The sequence below is a fragment of the Anopheles merus genome, chromosome 3R (genome assembly GCF_017562075.2).
Source record: "Anopheles merus strain MAF chromosome 3R, AmerM5.1, whole genome shotgun sequence".
NCBI classification, from domain to species: Eukaryota; Metazoa; Arthropoda; class Insecta; order Diptera; family Culicidae; genus Anopheles; species Anopheles merus.
Genome location: NC_054084.1, coordinates 23,887,590 through 23,900,107, shown reverse-complemented (window position 1 = coordinate 23,900,107; position 12,518 = coordinate 23,887,590). Strand labels below are relative to the sequence as shown.

General features: G+C 41.3%; 1 protein-coding gene across 1 annotated transcript in view; it reads right to left on the bottom strand.

Annotated features, from left to right (window-relative positions):
- LOC121595243 (protein tiptop) overlaps nucleotides 1–9,486 on the bottom strand; it is a 177,114-nt gene extending 167,628 nt beyond the window's left edge. The window contains exon 1 of the mRNA XM_041919052.1: nucleotides 9,049–9,486. The gene's annotated coding sequence lies outside the window, so the exon portion shown is untranslated. The remainder of the gene's footprint in view (nucleotides 1–9,048) is intronic.
- Between the last annotated feature and the right edge of the window lie 3,032 nt (nucleotides 9,487–12,518).

The following is a 12,518-nucleotide window of genomic DNA, read 5'->3' as shown; positions in this document are numbered from 1 at the left end:
TGAGTCTTGGAAGATGATAGGGATGGGAGTTTGGGTGTGGTTGGGTCGGTTGGTTATACCAACATCAAGTCAGCTGATGAAACCCGTTATGATGTGAGCCGCTGGAGGCCAGTTCAATTCGTTAATTATGAGTGACACTTGATGCATGCATGTAGCTGTAAGTCGCATCTGTAAGATATGCATCGTTCTTAATGTACTTTATTTTTAAATTCTTAATAGAAAACCTACAATTTTATGCCATAACTATGCAGATCATAATGCAGATATCTAACTGCAAAAATCCTTAAACTTTTGGCAATATTTCCAGCCGGTTATACATTCACCTCACTTATGTACTCCATAAGAACCTTATTTTCCACATTGATTGGTAACTTTGGATGGAATTGATTTCATACCACAAAAGCAAATGATTTCAATCATCCGTAGGATGTGTGAGACTGACAGCTATATATTGACAACACTGCCAAAATGACATGGTCCATCGACGATAATAGTATTGAAAGATGCTCTTTAGATCGTCCAAACTGTCCGATTTACCTCATATTGCAGATAACAGTGTTCTTTAATCACCTTTTCGATCATAAAACCCATCAGCTGGAATATCCATCTATCCTCTTCACATTTAAGTAGCACAGAAGCTGACAGAAGAACTCCTTATCCAATGTAAAAATGCTCCATCATCAAGCGACAATTTCATGCCACAGCTCATCTACAAGCATCAATATTTCATCCCCGCGTTTGCTTCAGATTATGCAAATTTTCAACTTTGTAAGAGCTATTGACGGGTGATAATCGACAAGGTCATGATCCCGTTGGTTCAGACAGTCGAGACGCTTTGCTGATTTTCACATATTGCAGACACAATCTGCACTTCAATGTCTTCCTCATATCAGATAAGATATAACATCATATTTGGTGATGCATTATTTACAAAGCTGTTTACAAAAACTGTTCGTTACAAAAACTGTATATCCCTTGGTTGTAATGTGTAACAAGTTGCTCACCAACTTCGTAATGGTCCTAATTGATCCACAACCACGTACTTGTTTGGGTTCCACATGGATTTTTCGGCAAATTGTCGGAACACATGTTAAACCGGAACCTGTTTGTGTCTTCCTGCAACGACCGTGTATCATCATCGTTCAACTTGTGCTAACCAAGTGCGAACATTTCCCCCAAAAGGCTCTTTGTCCATCATAAATAATTCATTCAAAATATGGTAAACAGTTTTTGAGCTGGCAAAACAAAGAAAGTCACGCATCCACGCAGGCACTGCAGCGTTTTCTCGCGCGCGTACAACGCTCCGGCACGACTTGCAACTCCTCGCACGGGGACGGTCTCAACGGTAGAAAGCGAAACTCGCGCGAAAATCAACCTGTTGCACGGTGAAGGCTCTGCTCACGACACTCGACCGTAAACCTAGACACCCGAGCCGCTCCTGTTCCCACCCAATACTCATTGGGAAGGAACATCGACGCAATAAAACGCAAATTGTGGTTACAAATGGATTGGCTTGCCCTCATTCCGGCTAACTGGAGGCATTTGCTTGCCATTGGAATCATTGATTTCGTGCATCAATAGTACGGTTGCATTTTGACAGCCTTGGGCTTTCGTGGCTCTGCTCAATGAGAGTGTGTATACATGGTGTTTCGCTAGCGATGGATAACTCCTGGAAACGTGACTTAAAGTCATATTCCAATGACTCAACCATTAGTCAATCACACATACTACACCGACTGACTGACAGTTGACAGTGGTTCACTGTTCGCTGGAATCAATGAATATGCTGCAACACTTCTCAAGCGGCCAGTTGCAACTGCTGCTTCACGCTCTTCAGAACAACTTTTCACACCTCTACAACTCCATCTTATGTTGCAGATTTATTCGCGAAATGAGTCATCGTAGATGCAACTGACCGGGGAGTTACAACAGCACCAGTTCTTGATGGATCCTGAAGACATGCATGGATCGTTGAAAAGGGTTCGAAGAGGATAAGTTTATTGAAGAAAAATCATTTGTGTTCAATCCCTATTAGTTTTTGCTTTAGAATGCATGAAATGCAAACGTTTGCAATTATTTTTCTTTGATTGTTATTACATAGATTAACTGAATAGGGACATGTCTTTGGCAATAAGTTAAACTTTATCTCGACCAAACCAAATGACATCGTATAAACAAGAGAACGTTTCATAACATTAATATTAAACATACATTTTTTACTCATTTTGTTTCATTCTGTCCTTCATTGTTTTATTACTTTTTTCTATTTTTCCATACAACTATCATCCTTTACCCTATTGTCTTTCAGATTGGAATCCCTTCTTGTTTAGTAATTTTGCTTCAGGAAAACACACCCCACCTACTGCTCATAGTGATTTCATCACAACGGCTCTGCATTTGTTCTAATAGATTATTGTACAGACACCGGTACGTTCTACCGTTCTACCGTCAGACTCAGACATATTGCTCCGGGCCTAATCTGCGTGACATTATTATCCGGAAATAATAAAATAAAACGTTTGATGTTCCATGTGTCTGAAGGTGGCTGTTTCCCAGTTTGAGTTTTGTCGTCACATCACAAGGTCAAGGCACCAACAGATGGCATTCAAAGGCTTGCATTTGTCCTTACAGCTTGACAGCATGAGGGTGAGTTTTGACAAGCAGATCTCGTAAAAAGTAGTTATCAAATATATTAAGCGCAACCTCACTTTGAAGATTGCCAAAGCCTTTCCTAAATAGTGAGCTAGATACCATGACGAACACTACCCATATCGTCACATATCAGAACCTCTCACACCAAAGAGTGAACAATTGATTTCCCATAGCAAACAACCAAGGTTTTGATGTATTATTCCAATCCGATTGCTGACACAAATCAAAATCATTCTCATACTCCAAGAAACGGCGGATCCATCAACGACAAAGCAACGAAAAGCTTTTCTCTTTGGTTTTATGTTGTGGTTTGAATTGCAAACTTCCTTTTGTGTTTTGTTGCACTCTCTCGGGAATGTCGATTTGTTTGAAAGAACGCTTGCTGGTTCCAATATCCGTTCTTCATACTGTTTGACATGTTATCAGCTGACGTTGAAGCCTTTTGATGGATCCTACGCTCATCGTTGTTGATTCTTTTTATATCTTGAAATGAAGAAATTTTGCTCGAAATCAGCAGTTGTACTGAAACAAAAAAAATGCAGCAAGCAAACGAATAATTCAGTTGATTTTTTGAATTTTCATAAGCCAACGAACCATGCTTCAAAAATGCCTTTTAACTTCTTAGAGCCTATTCTATTTCTGCTGATGTGGATTAATATGTTGCATCCGATAAACTTCCAAACTAATCACAACAATCGCATTATACACAAACACCCAATCAACCTTATTCAGTTTCGGTTTGTCCAGAATACATCATAGTGTACAGATTAAGATTCAACATTCTAGAAATGTGTTCTGTATCTCTTCAAAATCAGGCCTCTTCTTGCTACCCGCCTTGCCTTTCATCTTTCAAATCATACGCCTCCACTTCCAATCACTTATCTTTGTCCCAATTCCACAAAACGAACGTCCATCTTCTTAAAACAACCGATACACTCAAACACGAATGGAACGTTTGTCAACCCTCCCCAGTCTCTGTCGTGTTCTTTCGATCGAAGAGAAATACATAATTTTCCATCGATTGGTAAGCATCATCGAGAAAAGCAAATGCAGTGGCAACAAATCTTATCCTCATCAAAGCAAAAAGCTCTTAATTCGATCGTCCTTAATACGCTTCCCATCCGTTACGTCCGATTTCTGCTCTTCAATCGTGCAGTGGAAAGTGCACCTCACAGTGGGGGTAATGGAATACAAGATGTTTTTTGCTCTCATGCATGCTCTACCACAACATGGGACCGGATTGTCCTCCAGCTGAGACATAAACCGACAGGCCAGTGCGTTTCAATATCTCATCGTGTGGCATGACGTCCTGGAATGGTGGACGACTGGTGGAGCTTGTCGACGTCATGGAGCAAGGTAGAATAACAAGACTTTTGAGGATAATCCTTTGTGGTCCTGTACGAGAACTTTTGCTGGAAACTGAGGGCCATTTGCTTAGAATAACTTAGATACTTTATTTTCATTTATTTATTTAAATGAACATTTCGATATTGTTTGCTTGCATCATGTTCATTGCTGAACTTGATTTTCTTCTAGATCCTTTAAACAACACATCTTTAACTTGAAATAACTTTTGCCACAGGTTGTCTGTGTATGACTACCACTCTCTGCCATTTTGTGATTTAAACAGTTGAGAGTATATACCATATGACATTACAGTTTTGAGCAGATGCCAATTTGGTATGATGTTGATACAATTAAAATAATAGCTTTTCTCAAATAGATTTGGCTTATGTGTAACACTATAAGGCATCCACTACTCTTTCATTCTCTCACGAATCATCACTCATCCAATCATATATGTTATACAGTTTTTTTCAACAATCGAAGCTCTTTCCAAGCTCTGGTTGATGTTTTTCAAAAATTTATGTCATGAATACACCGAAAATATGATAAAAACAGATTTTTCTTAAGCTCACAAATTATGTCGCTCGCTACCCGGTCAGCAAAGCAGCCATCACGCTCCACTCGTCACATTCACCGTTCCGCGGTCGGACCATCAAACGAATCGCTGCGGAACGCCACATACACGGAGAGTGTGGTGGATATTAATGTTAATCAACATTTCATTGACCCACACTGCCATTCGCTCCTTTCCGAAGGGAGGCTCACCAACTTTACGATCACAAGGCTCCTTCGCCATCTACCATCCATCGCCATTGGCCTGTAGCGACCATTGGTCCAGGCTGAGCCATTTCCAGCCACCAGAACCAGCAATGATCGGGCCATGATCACAAATTAAGAGCCCATCTTATCCCTGCTCCACCGCCAGCCATTCTCTTCGCTTTGCCCTGCAATCGGGAAGAAGACGATCGAATTAAGCGTCTGGCGGTGGATTTATTGTTATTGAATCGGTGTCGTTCTCAATACCTCAAACCGATTCCCATGCTACCATGCTGCTGAACTGATCGGCCGATCGGCCAAGATGCTAAGCGATGTCGCAGGCCGAATCAAGGCGACCGCTGGACAGGAAATTGCTGTGGCGAACCTGATTAAAACAACACGATCGACAAGCCGCATCACAAATCCATCGAGCCCGAAATGGGTTTCATTTCGAACGACTGCTAATGTAAATTATAATCCACGGGATGAGAGTTTCATCAAAACAGCCTCAAATGATCATCCCGGCGATCTTGTTGTTCTCCCTCTCCCGTCTGCTGCAAGACACCATCAATCTTTCACCGTTGTCCAGCCAGCCGGTACAACAGCCTCACACTAATGGGAACGCTGTGCGGCTTCATTCAAACGAGACTGCTGTACGAAAGCGCATCGAATTGAAGCGTTGATAAGCAAATTTATAGACCTGCTCAACGCTTCAGCTGAACGCTTTTATTGATACCGACCGCCACATTCGATGGCGCAAAGCAGAGCGGTGACTTATTTGACGCTGTGGAAATTCCTTTTGTGAGTGTTTTACGGATGGTTCGGTTCCGTTGGGATAGTCCAAAAGCGGTCGTTTTGAATTTGATGGTGTTTCAAAAGCTTTTCAATTGAAAATAAAATTTCAATCATTTGAGCAAGGCAACGGCTCTACATTCTGCAGTTTATGAGTTGTTAATTATCTAAAAATGATGAAAGTTCTTGAGTTTTGATTGATTTCATTGGTTTGAATTGATTTATGTATAATTGTATCGAATTGAACAGTATTTTAAATTTGGAATTTTGGCTACAGGCTAACAACAACTACTTTTCAATGAAATTTTGGCTAGCATATGAGCCAATTATTGTGCAATCCGCTATGGCCTTGGCAAGCGCTTAAGTATTCCTCTCGCAGGTGTCGGCATGTGCCACTTCAGCCATCCTTCATAGTGCTTGTCACTTGCAAAATCATGCCGATGAGCAGCTCTAATTTCTGAATGCGTCATAAATTTTCCGATAACATTCAACTCCTTCGCTCGTGTCCCTTCGTCCGCTACTGCAACGATGGTATTTAACCAGCATTACCTCCACCATGTTACAGATTTGGCTCGCCTATGAACGGTAGTGGATGAAGAATGCAGGAAGCATGCAGTAAGCAAAAGCCAAGCGGAGATAAGACCAAAATGCACCGGAACTCCGGAGCGATCACGACCAATCCCAAGCGCTCCCCGTACGTGATGCACTGATTTATAGTTGACAGTAATGTCCTGCGAAACGTGACGTTCCATTGATTAAACGGTTTCGGTTCCATTGCATCACCGTCCGCTTCAATGTTTCATCCGGGATGTGGGATATGTGCGGAATGAGTGAAATTCGTTGCAAATGTGTCAACCTTTCGCTTTCCATCCGTGAGGTTGATGTCGGGTGGCAGCGGATGGAACCATAACCGGGATCGGGATCAGTCATTGTTGTCGTGATATTTCACGCCAAATAACTTGCCAAGTTTTCAAGCTGAGGCTGATAGATATGCATGCAATGTTTTTTAAATAATTGGATATAAAATGTTTAAAATGTAACAAACTCTATTTTAAACTTACAAAGGCTATATTGTCCATGGTTAGGTTTTGCAAATGTTGACTTTTGCAGTCGATTTTATCAATCGTTTTGATACAGCTGTCTATCAATCAATCGAGAGAATGATACCATTTGGTTTTTTTCATTGATTTTTATCTAGACGTTCCTCATTTGCATGATTGCAAGTGATTTACAATTCAGAACAAAAAAAGAAGAAAAAAAATGTCTCTCTGTTGAGCGATAAAATTGAGCGATAATATCGCTTTTTGTCTGACACGAATGAGTTGATTCGGATACGCCCGAAACGCTTTGAGATAAAAACAAACGTGAGACAGTTACTTGCATTTCATATGCACACAATTAGGGCTGTGCGTACAGTGTAACGCATCTTTAATGATTTAAATTCCAGTCCATCACTGATTGTTTTATCATTAAATTGACATTATTGAATGAGAAAAAAATGATACACATTAAGATGATTTTTTAACATTGGCTCACTCAATGGAAAACGCACTCTTTTGCAATCAACTGTACCCGCTGATGAAGGTTTAATGAATAGGAGATGACACCAACGTAATTACTACTCTTATTTAGATATTTTTGCTGCACGAATCTGAGTGCATTTGCAAAGAGATGGCAATGCTAGTTTGTTTTTAATAGTTTATTAAAAAATCCTTTTTTTAATACTTTACAATCCCAAAAATAGAGCTATCAAATTCCATCTTCTATTCGCTCATTTTATGTATGACAAGGAAGAAACAGCAAGAAATAATTATTAGAATCTTCCCATTAATCATCTCAACGCAACCTCAGAATGGAATTGATTGAATGTTGTAGTATTGTATTAAAAATCTCTCGAAACGAAGTACTTTACTCAAATATTTACATGAAATCCAACCCAATGTATAAATTGAACGCCTTATGTGTGTTTGCATTTTTTAACGATTAGTGCTGCCATCTATCGGCGAGGAAGAACAACTCATGCATCTTTTATAATTTTCTCGTCCTCAACCTCAAAAAATGTCTTTCGCGTTTCATTCAATTTTATTTTAAGTGCTGAGGAATGTTTACAATAAAATACCAAAATCAATTGTAGCATAATGCTACAATACTATGCAAATGGAAACAAATGCATTCCTAAAATAAAGAAAACAACACAGAAAACATAAATGATAGCTGAAACACACGGCAACAACAAAATCCATTGAAAGCAGTACCCCCAACATCCCCTTCCCCTCCCAGCCCGATATATAGACCAGTTCATAAAGGAGTGGAAAATCCGTAAACACTAATTCAACAGTCCCGCGGTCATACTTCGTTTTCCACGGCGTTTGGGCACGACGGCAGAACGGGTTGCGGGAGAAATGTTGGAACATTTTTACGCTACGCACTCATTTTCTGTCTCTCTCTCTCTCTCTCTCTCTCTCTCTCTCTCTCTCTCCCTCGCTCGCTCTCTCTTTTTTTCTCCGCAAAAACTCAGGCTGCCATGAGCCGGCTTACGCACACCGGCTCCTGTAGTCGATGACGTTGTCTGCAACGACCCCTTCCCCCCTGTCCCCATTCTCACCGTGACTAATCTGTTTTCTATATCGCACTTATCGAGTTAACTTGGATTTCACACTCTTATTTTGCTCTTCCTGCTGGTCGGTTCGATTGAAGGATGGGTAGGTTTGTAGCTCTCCTTCTATACACTTTGGTTTCTTGTACATCCGTTTGGCTTGGCATTCTCTCGTTACTACTTCGTAGTATTCGGGTTTGTGGCTATACTGCTTTATTGACACTTGGTAGATACAGCTTTATTGTCAGTTTAATAACTACTAGCCAATTTTTCATCAGAAACAAAAAGGTACGTGGGATGACTTCAATTGTATGACATTTGTTTCTCTCTCTCTCTCTCTCTCTCTCTCTCTCTCTCTCTCTCTCTCTCTATCTCTATCTCTCTCTCTCTCCTGTCGCTTCTAGTATATAGCCCACATCCACAGTTTCCCACTTGGTTGCCGATTCACTTGGTACTCCATATCATATCCGCTCCGTAAAGAGGAGATTAGAAGTACGCCATGAGAGGATAGAAGAAACATGTGATTTTATAAGTCGTTTTTGTTTTATTTTAAGTAGCAGCAAAGCGTGTCAGCTAAAGCCGGGCAAAACGTGAGTTTGGTCGCGTGCCACTTGTTATTTTTGGCAGCATTGGTAATAGATCGGATACTTGGAGTAGCTTCTTTTGTTTGGATGTGTTGTACTTAGCATTTCAGAAAAATGGAAAATAAATTCTTTTCGCTAAAAATAATTCGATTCGATTTATGTTTTAAATTAAAATTTGAAATACTCAGTTCGTTGTACTTAAATCCATCAATTGGCAATTGTCATCCACAACTCATCATCCTCCTTGTGCTCATCAAAATCTTGAGACGAAAATTTTCCCCCAATCCGTACCGGCTGGGTTGGGTTGGGGATGTTTCTTACCGTTCGATTCGTTCCTTGCTCGCTCAACAGGAAACGGATGGAATGGAAACGCTCCAACAGGCGCGAACGGTTTCTTATTTTACAAATACACACTTGCACACACACACACACCATCACACAAACACTGCTCAAGAAACACACATAAACACATGAACACAATCACCATCATCAGCGGGTTCCCTCCTCTCTCTCTCCTTCTCCCTCTACTGGCCCCCCTTTTCCCGCCCACGGTTGGGGGTCGATCAGACAGTCGATGAACGGTACGACATAAATCATATGTTTCTTTTTATGACTCTCACCACGCGTCACTTCACCCTTCCTTCCCGCTCCCTCCTCACCCTCGAAAACTACCGACACACACACCGACTGTTTTCGCCCACCGACTAGCCGGCGAACCGCGGACGTAACCTTCTTGTTGCGCAGGGATGCAAAAACCGATCGCGTCCGAAAGCGACTGAACCCGCGGTTTGCCGGACAAAATGTTCGCTGGTATGGTTTGTTGTTTGTGCGAAATGTCTTCCCACTCTGACCTATACTCACCCCCCCCCCCCCCCACCTCGGTGGATGGTGATGCTTCGGTGTGGCACGGTGCATTTTGATGCCCATCTGTTCCCATTCCCCACCCAGCCAGCTTTTGGGTTTTGTGCATCACTAGAGAGGGTGAGGGTGGGGGGCTGCCGGCCAGGTTGACCAGTTCGATCGGATTTTGTGTGGAAAATACACACACGACCGTGTCGGTTTCTGCGTTTTTGATCAAGCGTATTAAGGAGCAGTGAACGTGAAAAGGAGGCTATGGCACTTCTTCCCCCCCTTAGACCATCTTTTGAACGAGAGGTTCGCTGCTACCACCTGCATCTGTGCGAGAGTGTGTGCGTGCATGGAACGTTCGAGGGGGAACGGACTGCATCGGTGTTAGTGCACGAGCACGTTGAGTTACCGAAGGGTAACTCACCCCTAAGCAGTACACACACACACACAGACAGTTCCGTAGGGTGAGTTTCCCCTACAGCACCAGGAAAACGCACTACTCAGGGGAAGTTCGTGCTATTGCTAACCACTCACACCACTGTAAAGGCCGAACGCACAGCCATGAGGAGAAATCGCACTTAACCACTGTGAAGCGATTCTATGCAAATTTACCCTCTGCATAGGAAGGACAGGGAGGCAAAAAACCTCAACATAAACATTTCATCTCACTCGCTCTCGCCACAACGCACCCAGATTGCCCGTGTCGTGACGCTTCAGAAATGTTTCTTTAAGTGACACGAACAACCGTCATAAAGCTACCGGAATCAACGTAGAGAATATGTGTTAGGCTGGGAATGCTATAAAAAGATACACACATTCAGTGTTTTGCAATGTTTTGCAAATAAAACTAAAATTTTCATTATTGACTCAAGTCCGCATTATTCGTTAACACTCCGCTCGTTGAAGTATGATATCAAATTAAACGCCAAAAAAGGGCAGTAAGTTCCCGTGCAACCAAATGCCGTCGGCAAATACGGTTGCTGCCTGTGTTATGTATTTGCTTACACAGGCCACTCCACTGGTACTGCCTGGATGAAGTTGCTATGATGTGTTGGTGAATCTCGACACACCGTCGCTCCACCTTGTCCCGCCCTTTTGAGCATCGCATCATTGCATCTCGCTGGAGTCCGGAGTGCGAAAAAAGTGGAGCGTGCGCTCTAAGTGACGGTTGTAAAAATGAATGAATTATGGTTTTTACTCCACTCAGGTTGCTGTTCGTCACTTCCGGTCGCCCTTCCGCTGCTGATCGCGTCTGCTGAAGTCCGATGGGAAGACAGCGATCGTAATCACCTGAAGGTTGATGGAATTATATTGCGCAGGGAAAATTATATGATCTAGTGCATCGAAAGCGATACAGCAAGTGTTTCGGAGCTTCATGTCCTTATTTCATGGTATTGTTTCAGAAATGAATATAAAATGAGTTTTTGAATCAATACAAGTAATCAAACAAAATGTTTTACGCTACAGTGCCGTCAGAATTTTAAATCTAGTTAAAAAACAAGGAAGCAGGCTATTTAAAAAGAATAAAAGATAGACAATTAGCATCGTTAAGTGGCAAATATGTGTACAAAACACGTTAAAATATAAAAAAAATAAAAAATTTAACTACTTGTTTTGAACTACAACTAACTTCAAATTTTTAACTACAACAATTAAGCAATGTGTTCAGCAGCTATTCGATTTGAAATAGTACGAATTTACTTATAATTTTTCAAAACAACAAAATACAGACAAAGCCACTGTATGCGTTTAAGTTTGTTATCCGTTATCCTCTTTATTGCGAAAAAAACGTTTAGGTCTGACATTGACTGTTAAATTTAAAATAAAAAAAGAGAATAGATTGACAGAAAAGGTCAGTAGACACTCTTTAGAGCAGCAACGAACACGGGGCCTCATTTTGAGCAATTATGATGTTATGTCTACGACTCATTTGAAGCTATGATGCATTTCCGTAAGTTGACTTCGGGCCGTGGCTAACTGTCTAGCCTTTGCTTTGTCGGAATTTATGAATCCATCTTCAACGATTCTCGCACAGTTTCGCTTGTTGAAAACCAGTGGCACGTTGTGATGCGCTTCTGTGTAATGCTGCACCAATTTGCAGATACTCTACTCCACACAGGCTAGCGCCTTGATACGTTACACTATAGGCAGTTTTATAAAATTAACGTTTTCAATCAATTTTATCAGTCAATCCCTCCCTTCTACTCCAACTGCTTCTGTGCAGCAAGGAAGCAAACGAAAACGAAGGATTGGTGGAGTGATCCATATTTTATACGCCACATGGCCAATGGCATACATCCCCCAGGCACAGATCTTTATCGTAACTTATAATCAGTCAAACGATCGTCAGCAAGGTGCCAGCGCGTGAATACCTCTTCAGCCTTTTCGTGCTGGTATTGGTGAAAATTATTGCTTTTTTATATCCTCCTCCTTCTCCTAGCACCGGTTTTGTCCTGCATCTAACGGTTGCGTTGTTTTTCTGTCACGCTATCGTATGTGTGTGTGTGTGTTTGTGTGGGTACCACTGATGCTTTGCGCGATTCCAAGTAGGACAGTTTTTGGCCACTGATGGACGGCAGATTGACGGTTAGCACGATATTCTTGACATTAATGGTGGTGATTTATTGTGGCCGCAGGAAATGCAGTAGGGGTGTAGTTTATGGCACTCGCACAAATAGCCTTTGGCTGCAAAAGTTCTCCCGCTGCCTTCGTTGATGGTAAAATATTTAAAGTATGGTTATTTTGGAAATCATTAGGTTGAACATATGATGGATTGTAACGAATATTATTATCAACTGTCTAAATGGCCCTAAAATATAATGATTGTTTTAAATGGCTTTTTTAACAAACAGTTTTTGTAAACCGAGATATATTGAAAGTTTTTATTACTATTCTACTATTTTATGTCGCAAATTTCTAATTCAGACGATTTGTTGTACAAT